This window comes from Belonocnema kinseyi, chromosome 9 (genome assembly GCF_010883055.1).
Source record: "Belonocnema kinseyi isolate 2016_QV_RU_SX_M_011 chromosome 9, B_treatae_v1, whole genome shotgun sequence".
Taxonomy (NCBI): domain Eukaryota; kingdom Metazoa; phylum Arthropoda; class Insecta; order Hymenoptera; family Cynipidae; genus Belonocnema; species Belonocnema kinseyi.
In genome coordinates, this window is record NC_046665.1 from 117857806 (window position 1) to 117869008 (window position 11203).

Below are 11203 nucleotides of genomic sequence, written 5' to 3' on the forward strand. Positions count from 1 at the left end.
ATAAATCATATTTAAGGTTATTGCTTGAAAATTAATGTATTTTATAAAAGGTTCATTTTATTGGGTAGAAAATTAATCTTCTTGATGAATAATTCCACTATTCTGTTAACAATTTTTTTTTTTTAACTAAAAACTTAACTTCCATTTTTGGTAAGAAATATATTTTTTTAGTTAAAAATTCAACTATTCGGTTAAAAAATCCTTTTTTGTTTGGCTGAAAATTAAACAGGTTTGGTAGAGCCTTAAAGTATTTTGTTGCAACTTCTTTTTTAAAAATCTACTTTTTGAGCTGCAAATGTAGCTTCTATTTTTAATGAAAAATAAATCATATTTAGTTGAGAATTTGTTGTTTTTTTGGGGTTAAAAATTAATTTTCTGTCTAAAAATTCACCGGTTAAAAATTTAGATAGAAATTGATCTTTTTTTAATTAGGAATTAGAGCTTTTGGTTGATAATTCATGTATTTTGTTAAAAAATGCTGGCTATTTTAGAAGAAATTTTTTATTTTTCGGTTAAAAATGTAATTGCTTGGTTGAAAAATAATCTCTTTTGATTGTGGATTCAACTACTTTTTTAAAAATTCAACCATCTGGTTGAAAATACAACTATATGGTACAAAAAATGAAATATTTGGTCAAAAATAACCTTTTACGTTAAAAATTCGTACTTTTGGGATAAAAACTTGACTGTTTTACAAGAAATTTATCTTTTTGAATAAAAAATTTTATACTTTAGATAAAAATGCAGCTTTTTAGTTCGAAATGAACTTTTTCATAGTAAAATAATCTTTTTGCTGTAAAAATTCAACTAATTAATTTAAAATTCACTTTTTTTGTTAAACATTCATAAATTCGGGGGAAAAATGTATAAGGCGTTTGTAGAAAATTGGTCTTTTGGTTAAAAAATTCAACTATTTAATTTTAAATTCAATTTCTTTTTAAAAATTCATATTTTCGCGATTGAAATTAAACGATTTTGCAGAAAATTTTTATTTTTTATTAAAAATTCTACATTTTGGTTGAAAATTAACTTTTTCTTCGAAAACTCGTCTTTTTGCCTTAAAAATTCAGCTATTTAATTTTAAATTCATGTTTTCGTAGAAAATTTATATTTTTAAGATAAAAATTTAACGATTTTATAGAAAATTTGACATTTTTGGATTCAACATTCTACACTTTGTTAATAATTCTAATTTAGATAATTCAATTATTTTTTTCGAAATTTAGTTTTTTTTTTGTCTTGAAAATTCCACATTCTTTGCTCACTTGACTGAAAAATCTTTTATATTAAAAAATTTAAATGTTATAAAAATAATTTGAAAATTTATCTCATGGCAGAAATGTTATCTTTTTTGGTTAAAAGTGCAATTATTTGGCTGAAAATTTATCAGCTTTGTTTCAGAATTCAACTATCTTGTTAAAAATTCGTGTTTTTTTGTTGAATTCAATCGTTTTTGATTTAAAATTAAAATTATTATTTTTAAATTCATGTAAAATATATGTATTTTTTTTATTCTTATTTTTTTGAATGAAAATTAATTTTCTTGGTTGAAAGCTTACTGTTGTATTTTTTGTTTAAAAATATCTGTTTTAGTTAAAAATTCAACTATTTGGTTAAAAATTCATTTTTTTGTTTGTTTGAAATGCAATATTTTTACTGGAAATTTTAGGCATTTACAAATGTTCAAATTGAATTTAATATAGTAGCCACATTAATTTGTTTAAAAAAATGTATTCGTCTACAATAGGGGATGTCCATTTTTTTTTTAATAACATACTCTTCTTTACGTAACATACTTTCCTTATAAAGTTAAAGATGCACTTGGCTAGTTACTGAAACCCGTTCCTTGAAAATAGAAGCTTTATCTATAATATAGATAGCTTTCATATTTCAGATAAAGACTTTAAAGATACTGGCAGAATATTATCGTAACTAATTGTCATTCATATTTGACACTAAATTAATCACATTCGACTTCAAATTAATCTAATCCTTTACTAAGCGACTATTGGAATTACTAATCATTTTTGACGAGCCAGACGAGGAAATGATAAGAATAATTTATGAGCTGGATCACAATATTTGATTGAAAGTCAAACTATATGGTTGACAATTAACTTTTTTGTTGAAAATTTATATTTTTGCCTGAAAAATTTATCTGTATTGTAGAAGATTCTACACTCTCGTTGAAATTCAATTATGTATTTGGTTGAAAAATGAACAATTTGTCTAAAAATTTAACTTTTAGTTCAAAAACTTAACTTTGTGGTTGAAAATTAAATTTTCTATTTAAAATTCAACTGATATGTAGAAAGTTTCTCTTTTCGACTTGGCATTTCAACAATTTTGTAGAAAATTCAACTCTTTGTTTAAAAACTCAACTATTTCATTAAAAAATAACTTTTTTTTCAAGATTCACATATTCAAATTAAAAATTTAATTTTTTTCTTGAAAATTAAAACTATAATTCATTAAAAATAAACTTTTATGTTAGAAATTCATAATTTCGGATCGAAAATTTAACTATTTTGTAGAAACTTTGCCTTTTTGGCTTGAAAATTCTATACTTTAGTTCAACTTTCAAATACTTGGATGACAATTGAACGACATAAATGAAAAGTCAAATTTTTATTAAAACTGTACTATATGGTTGACAATTAATTTCTTTATAAATCCAATTTTTTCTAGAAAATTTGTTCTTTTGGCTTATAACTTGAACAGTTAGGTAGAAAAATCAAAGACATATTTGTTACGTAGCTGCAGGTTTGCAACGTTTATAAACGAAAATAAATTTTTGTTTTTTATTTTATATATAATTCTCAAAATCCCTAGGTGTGAAAAACTTAGTCAGCTATTCAGAATTATTGGGATTAAACTAATTTTTGTTTTACCTGTCACCAGGTGAAAATAATCACCAAAAGATATTTCGGAAATTTTATAATTTCGTTTACAAACGTTGCAAACTTCAGCCACATTATTTGTTTAAAAATTCAACTCTTTCGTTGAAAATTAACATTTTTCTTTTTTTGAAAATTCATATTTTCGACTTGAAAAATTAACTGTTTTTAGAAAATTTGTCTTTTTCGCTTGGAAATTCCGACTTTGTTTGTATTTATATACTTAAATTTCAACAGTTTTCTAGAAAATTCATCGACTTCTTTGCTTGAATATTAAAACTATTTGATTGAAAATTAATTTTTTCGTTAAAAATTCATATTTTTGGGTTGAAAATTGAAATATTTGAGAAAATTTTCTTTTTGACTTGAAAATTCAACTGTTTATAAAAATTTGTCCTTTTGGCTTAAGATTTCAACAATTTGGTAAGAAATTCAACTATTTGTTTAAAAAACCAACAAATCAAAATATAACCTTGCAAAATGTTTACGCAAAATACTTAATTGAGATAATAAATAACCTTGAAGTCGTTTACGCAAATTCTTCGTTCACTATTGCGCAAAATCATTTTATGATGACATTAGGACCCTTCTAGAATATTCTGGAAACTTAGCACGGACACGAACCACTTCAGTTGCAGAATGTTCTCGAACTCGGTAAGGTAGATGTCGTTGTCCATAAACACTCCTGCCTATCTACTGAGTTAAAGGAGTCAAATCATTTGCTGAGGGATTGTTTGAATTACTACTCTTTTTTGAGAAACAAAAGAAGGAAATTCAATTATTTGTTTAAAAAACCAACAAATCAAAATATAACCTTGAAGTCGTTTACGCAAATTCTTCGTTCACTATTGCGCAAAATCATTTTATGATGACATTAGGACCCTTCTAGAATATTCTGGAAACTTAGCACGGACACGAACCACTTCAGTTGCAGAATGTTCTCGAACTCGGTAAGGTAGATGTCGTTGTCCATAAACACTCCTGCCTATCTACTGAGTTAAAAGGAGTCAAATCATTTGCTGAGGGATTGTTTGAATTACTACTCTTTTTTGAGAAACAAAACAAGGAAATCATGGGAATAATTTATGACTTGAGTGAAGCTGTAGACACGTGTATGCTCACGAGAGCTTTATCACAATAGGAAGCCCACGTCGAGTGATACTTCCGACAAGGCTAGCCACTGAAATAGACCAAGATTTCTGGGGCAAGAAAGCATGAACCCTGTCATAAACAGTAGAAAATATAAAATACACATTTGCAAGTGCTCACGTAAATGTATATTATGACCGGAATTTGCGCTTGCATAGGATACTGTAATCAGTTCGACAGCAATCTCCAAAACAAAACAAAAAACAAGCAGGGTCGCCTGCAAAAAACTAAGTCTAGAAAAGAATGTGGCCTTCTGAAAACAAAATTTTTTGTTCACATTTGTTCTTTCACTCAAAAATCCTAGCATAAGAATGTTTTAAAAAAATTCAAATGGATGATCATTCATCACAAGAAATTCGAAGTCAGGTTTCATAATTCGATGAGTTTTCCAAGGGTTTCAGGTACTTTTGGAAAAATTGGAATTTTAATTATAAAAAAAATTGAATAAATTGAATTCCATTTCAAAAGATTCTACTGCTCCTAGACCAATTTAGCAACATTTTCTCATACAATTATTAATCAAAGGAAATTTAAAGGGCTGTTAACAATTAGTGAATTTTAAACAATACATATTAATTTTTAAAAAATTCGGGTAATTTAACGGTTCGCGAAAAATGGTTGGGGTCATTGGAATTACAAAATTCGAACTCTTAAAAAATAAAAGATGCGCCTCTTTCAATTCAGTACAAAATTGAAAAATAACGTTTTCCCCTTCCATCAAAATTTTAAAAATACAAAATTTGCCCCGCGTTGACTCAATCAAAATATTTAAATTTCCTCCTTTCGAACTCGATAAAAATAGAAAATAAATTAACCTCTTTACAATCAGAAAAAAATATTTAAAATAAAAAAATCCCCCATTCAACTAAAAAAATGCTTAAAGTAAAAAATTGCCGCTTCCAATTCAGAAACAATGCGTCCCTTCCAACTCTATAAAATCTTTAAAAATACAAAAATAATCTGTTCCAATTCTGAAAAAACTAAAAATCAGAATATCCCCCTTTCCAACTCAATACAATTTTTTTAAACGGTCTTTTTCAATCCAGCAAAAATTAAAAACCAAAATCTTTCTAAAAATTAATATTATATTTTGAATAAAAATGTTCTGCTTCTCAACTCAACAAAAGTCTCAGAAATGTAAAAGGTCCCTCTGTCAATTAAAAAAATTAAAAAAAATAAAAATAATAAAATGTCCCCCTGCCAATTCAAAAAAATTCTAAAAATAAAATTTCCTCGTTTTAAAGGCTATAAGAATATTACAAATACAAAATTTGCCCGCCTTTAAATTAATAATTGTTAACATTTGTATTTATACATCAAATTAAATTTTTTTTTTAAATTCAATTAAAAATTGGATGTTTTAAAAGATGAACATTTTAAACTAAAATATTATTAAAATAGGATTTCAAATTGAATAAAAGCGTTTGATTATAATTCTATTAATTTGAAATTATTTTTCAACTTAAAATAGTTTATAAAGTTTGAAATCTGTAAATTGTTTAATTTTAAACAGATTAAAAATCGCCCTAAAAATTAATTTTTGTTCAATTCTCAACAATCGAACTTAAAATCAGGAATTAATTTTGATTTATAATTCCTTGATTATTTCTATCCAAAATTTAATTTCATAAAAATAAAATTTTATATGTAGAAGATTTGAGAATTAAGCATTGTAAAAAAATGAATTTAGAATTGAAAAAGTGCGCAATTAAACATGAAATTTAAAAATTTTTAATCCAACTTATTTTAAATTGCATTACATTATGTGATATTTCAAGTGATTGGATAGATTTTCTTTTTAAAAAATTTGTGAAATTTCAGGTTGAACAATACATTTCCTATAATTTCTCAATTTCCCCCAGTTTTCCGGTCTAGTGACTACGCCCCTAAATCCTATTATACCTATTTTTAAAAAATCTAAAATAATTTCTAAGCCTTTGAAATGGGTTTGAGTAAAAAAAATCCAGTCACTTTTACAAAACGCCATGAGTTTTTCAGATTTTTTCCAGATTTTTTTTACCATTCCGTGGCTTTTCTAGGCCGCGTATCGAATTTGAAAGATCATTTTTGTGTCTGCAGGTACTAAAAACTAAAATCAACATAAAGTTTAAAGCGTCAAACATCCTCGGGCTCAACCACAATTTCATGCCTGTGGTTTTGTATTTATGGGCACCACAAAACCACATGCAAATTAGCCTTTTTACTAATAAAAATAATATGATCAAGGAGTTGATTATTCATTAAATCCGATAAACAATCCTTCGTGAAAACCTTGCAATTTTTTGAAATCCTTAAAATATTTATTAAATAATTTAAATCTTCGTCAAAATATTTGAAACATTTTGAAACTTTTAAAAGCTTTCGAAATCTTTGGAACCTTTTAAAATTTTTTAAATTTTTTACAATATTGACCAAACCTTTAAAAGACCTTTGAAAGCTATTGCAAATATTTGTGAAATCTTTAAAGTCTTTATGAAATCATTTAAATCTTTTGAAGTCTTTGTAAATTTTTTTGAAATCTTTACAAATCTTTGTCAAGTCTTAGAAATATTTATGAAATTATTGAAATCGTTTAAGTGTTTTGAAATCTTTGAAAAACGTTTAAGCGCTTTGAAATCTTTTAAAATCCGTTGAAACGTTTAATTCTTTGAAGTCTTTTGGAAAATGTTTGTGAAATCTTTAAGGTCTTCATGAAATCATTGAGAAATGTTGACGCTTTTGTGAATTTGCTTAAAATATTTAAAAAATTTGTGAACTCTTTGAAAACTTTATGAAATCTTAAAAAATCTTTGTGAAATCTGTAAAATATTTTTAAATATTTGCAAAAAGTTTGAAAAATCTTTGTGAAATCTGTCAAATATTTTTAAATATTTGCAAAACGTTTGCAAAGTCTTTACGAAATCTTTTTATGTTTTTGTGATTTTTTTTCTAATCTTGAAAAATCTTTGTGAAATCTTAAAAATATTTATGAAATTAAAATCTTTAAAATATTTTTAGTATTTTGAAATCTTATAAATATTTATAAGATCATTGAAACCTTTGTACATTTTTTTTAATTTTGTGACTTTTTTAGTGAATTTCTTTGAAATCTTTATAAATCTGTAAAATATTGATTAAATCATTGAAATCTTCTTAAAAACTTTGAAATTTTATGTGAAATCTTAAAAAAAATAAAATGATAGAAATATTTACAACTCCTTTGGAATCTTAAAAAAAATTTAACCTCTTAAAAATTTTTGAAATCGTTGAAATCTTTATACAATCACTAAAATCTTTTAAAGTCTTTGTGCATTTTTTTTACAATGTTTATAAAATTTGTTGTAAGCTTCATGAAATCATGCAATTTTTTTGAAATCTTGAAAAACCTTCATGAAATCTTTGAAATATTTATGAAATTTTTAAAATCGTTGTAAACTCTTAAAAATGTTTATGAAATTATTGAAACCTTTCGTAAGCCCTTGAATTCTTTGTAATCTTTTAAAATCCGTTTGGAAATATTTGTGAAATCTTTAAAGTCTTCATGAAATCATGATTTTTTCGAAAATCTTACAAAAATCTTTGTGTAATCTTGGAAATATTATTGGAATCACTGAAATCTTCAAAAAATCTTTGAAATCTTTGTGAAATCTTTCGATTTAAAGATTTCAAATCTTTACAAAATCTTTGCAACCTTTAAAATTTTTTTAAATCATTAAAATCTTTTGAAACACAAATGTTGTCAATAAAAAGAAACGCGAATAAAATTCTTTCAAGGCCAAGTGGGAAATCAAACAAGTCAATTGTGTTGAAACGAAATTTTAAATCGAAGAATCTAACACTGGCTTTTCCTCGAATTTGCACTTGAAGTAATCCTTCTTCTCGAATGTAGAATAAATCCTAAAATAAATGGGAAGCCATACGATAGCGATAAATTCTCGAGAATGGGAATTCGGGGAAAATTGTGCGCAAGGTCAGTTAAGGAGAAAATGTTTTGATGAGCCCTAGTCCTAGTTTACAATCTGGACTATTTTCAAGGAGAAAGCTTTCCTTCTCCTTTTTCCTAGGATCACGTTCCTTTTATTTCGAGTGTAACTCCGTGATCGAGCACCAGACAGGGAGATCAAACGCGTCTCTTTTTCCAAACGGTATATCGGGAAAAGGGGATTCCTCTGGGGACCAGAATCGAAAATATGGTGTTCTTGAATAGAGAAAAAGACTGATGATATACTCAAGTTCTTAGCGCTTCAAGAGATACCGATAAAAACTAAAAGGTATTTATACATCACATATGGGATTAGAAATATTTCGATTTTTTAAACTGTTAATTTATTCATTAATTCAAATGTTTATTAGTACTAATTTAACTATTGATTAATTTATGAATTTAATCATTGAATAATTTATTAATTTAACTGTTTAATTTGTGAGCGAGGAACCGTCAATAAGTTAAGAAATTGCTAGATGTTTGAATTACAAACTTGATGTGCTTTTTTCTTGGCTGCAATTAATGTAGTTGAAAATATTTTCAAATTTCGGAGATTTTTCACAAATAAATTCGTTTAAACAAAATGAATGTGGGTGTTATACTATATTAAATTTAATTTTTAACGCTTTTAATTACTTAACAGTTATAATAAAAATTAAGCATTTCAAACAAAATAGATTAATTTTTGACCAAATAGTTGCATTTTTAACTGAAAAAGATCAATTTTAAACAAAAAATGGAATAAGTTTTCAACCAAGAAGATAAATTTTCATTTAAAAAATTCGAATTGAAGAAAATACATTAATTTACAACTAATAAATATCAAATTTTAAAACAAGCATTTTAATTTTAAAGCAAAACAGTTTAAGTCAACCAAAAAAGATAACTTAAAAAAAGTGGAATCCTCAATTATTATTATTATTCTCCTCGTGGTAGAAATTTTTTGAAAATATTTGGAAACCAGTTAAATTCTCAATTGTGAAAGATTTTTTAATTAAGTAGGAAAAAAAATATTCAACAAAAATATGGAATTATCAAGCCAAAAATATGAATTTTCAACAAAACAGTATAATTTTTAACAAAAAAGTTCACTTCCAATCAAATACTTAGAATTTTATCTTAAAAAGAATAAATTTGAAACCAAAAATGGAATAGTGTAATTTTTACTGAAGAAACTAATTTGCAACAAGCAAAAAAAAACGAATTATGATCAAAATAGTTGAATCATCAACCAAATGAGAATTACTTTTTACCAAACTTTTTAACCAAAAAAGAGACAATTTTGATCATGCAAGATGAAATTATTTCTCAACTAAAAAGACGAATTTTTAACCAAGAAAGATTTTACAGTCAGCAAAAAAATTTCAAAAAAATTGTAGAATTTTTTAGCCAAAAAGCGGGTTTTCTGCAAAAACAGTCAAATTTTCGACCCGAAAATATAAATATTCAACAAAAAGGCTCACTTTCAACCAAATAGTTTAACTCTCATCTGAAAAAAAAACCAAAAAAGAGAAAATTGATAACAAGCGAGATCAAATTGTTTTTGAACCGAAAAGACGAATTTTTAACAAAGAAAGATTTTATAGTTGAATCACGAACCAAATCAGAATTATTTTCGACCAACATTTGAGCCAAAAAATATGAAATTTATACTAAGCGAGATGTATTAATTTTTGCACCAAAAAGACAAATTTTTAACCAAGAAAGATTTTTTAGTCATTAAAACAAAATTTCAACAAAAATGGTGGAATTTTCAAGCTCAAACCACGAGTTTTCTGCAAAACAGTTAAATTTTTAAGCTAAAAATATGAATTAAAAAAATTTTATTTTCAACAGAATAGTTGAATTTTCAACCAAATTAGTATAATTTTAAACCCAACAAGACGAATTTTCAACCAAATAATTTACATTTTTAACAAAAAGATAAATTTTAAACAGAACTGTAATATATTTCAACTAATAAAGATTATAAATTTTAATAAAAAAAAACAGAATTTGAGCAAAAAATATGAATTTTCGACAAAGTAGTTGAATTTGCAACCAAGAAAATTTTTAGGTACAGAAAGAAAAAAATGCAACCAAACTGTTAAAAATTAAACTAAGAAAAACCAAAATAATAAATTTTCAACAAAAAAATACTAATTTTCAACAAAATAGCAACATTTTCAACCAAGAAAGATTTTTGAGCAAAGAAAGAAAATTTTTTTATTCAAATTGTTGAATTTTCAAGCTATAAACATGAATTTTCTACAAAAGATTAAAATTTTGAACGAGAAAGTTAATTTTCAAATAAATAATTTAAACTTCAAGCAAAAACAAATTTTTTGTTTCGAGAGAAAAAATATTTATTTAACTTTAATAACGAAAAATATTTGCTTGAATTAAATGTTATAAATATTTGTTTAATTCAAACAAAAAATATCCGCAAATTTGGTTGAATTTTGGTTGAATAAAATTAATGCTGGTTTATTCAACAAAACATTCAGTTGACGCAACAAAATCAACCATATTCTATGGTTGAACGAACAAAAACATTTTACAGTAGTATCGTTCCGCATGTCACTCCAGTGGTGTTTAAAATAAATGGTTGTCTTAGATTTTACACTTATTAACCAACAAATTGAACATTTTTAGAAAAAACAAAATTTAATAAAGTTTATAAAACACAATCTTTACTTTATTTACCGCAATAAATGTTTCAAGTAAACAAGAATTTTACATAAATAAAACAAGAAAATTACTTAATCCAGATAAAAATGTATTCAAATAAAATAAGGTTCAACAGCGAATTTCATTGAATCGAACAAACATTTGCTTGAATCCATAATTAAGAAAAAACGTGTTGTTCCTCACTTACACAAAGTGTGTTTCACAACGCGACATTTTAAGCCCTGAATTAATGTAGAGCATCTAAGATTACTTTCATCATTCTCCCAGAAAATGAAAAAAGTAGAACATATCCGAGCAATTAGCAGCGAGAGCTTCGGCATAAAGTTAAAAAAAATATGTCACAATGTGTCTTGTCCATATGAATTGGAGACAGTATGCATAATTCACAATTTCCGCTCGCAAGATCTCAATCTGCTTTCCGCGATGTTTAAATGTGAATGCAGACGAAAATTTATGTTCGGTCATAACTATTATGACCACCCTATTTTATAGAAGTTGTAACGATGCGTGCATCGCCAGATCG

The 11203-nt window shown here is 25.5% G+C and overlaps 1 protein-coding gene across 3 annotated transcripts in view; it reads left to right on the plus strand.

The window, feature by feature from the left end:
• LOC117180918 (facilitated trehalose transporter Tret1-2 homolog) overlaps positions 1 to 11203 on the plus strand; it is an 889009-nt gene that overhangs the window by 759663 nt on the left and 118143 nt on the right. Inside the window, exon 1 of one of the 3 annotated variants that reach the window (XM_033373547.1) lies at positions 8141 to 8296. The exons of the other annotated variants lie outside the window; for them this stretch is intronic. The gene's annotated coding sequence lies outside the window, so the exon portion shown is untranslated. Of the gene's footprint in view, positions 1 to 8140; positions 8297 to 11203 lie in introns of those variants that run through there. 3 annotated transcript variants of the gene reach the window in all.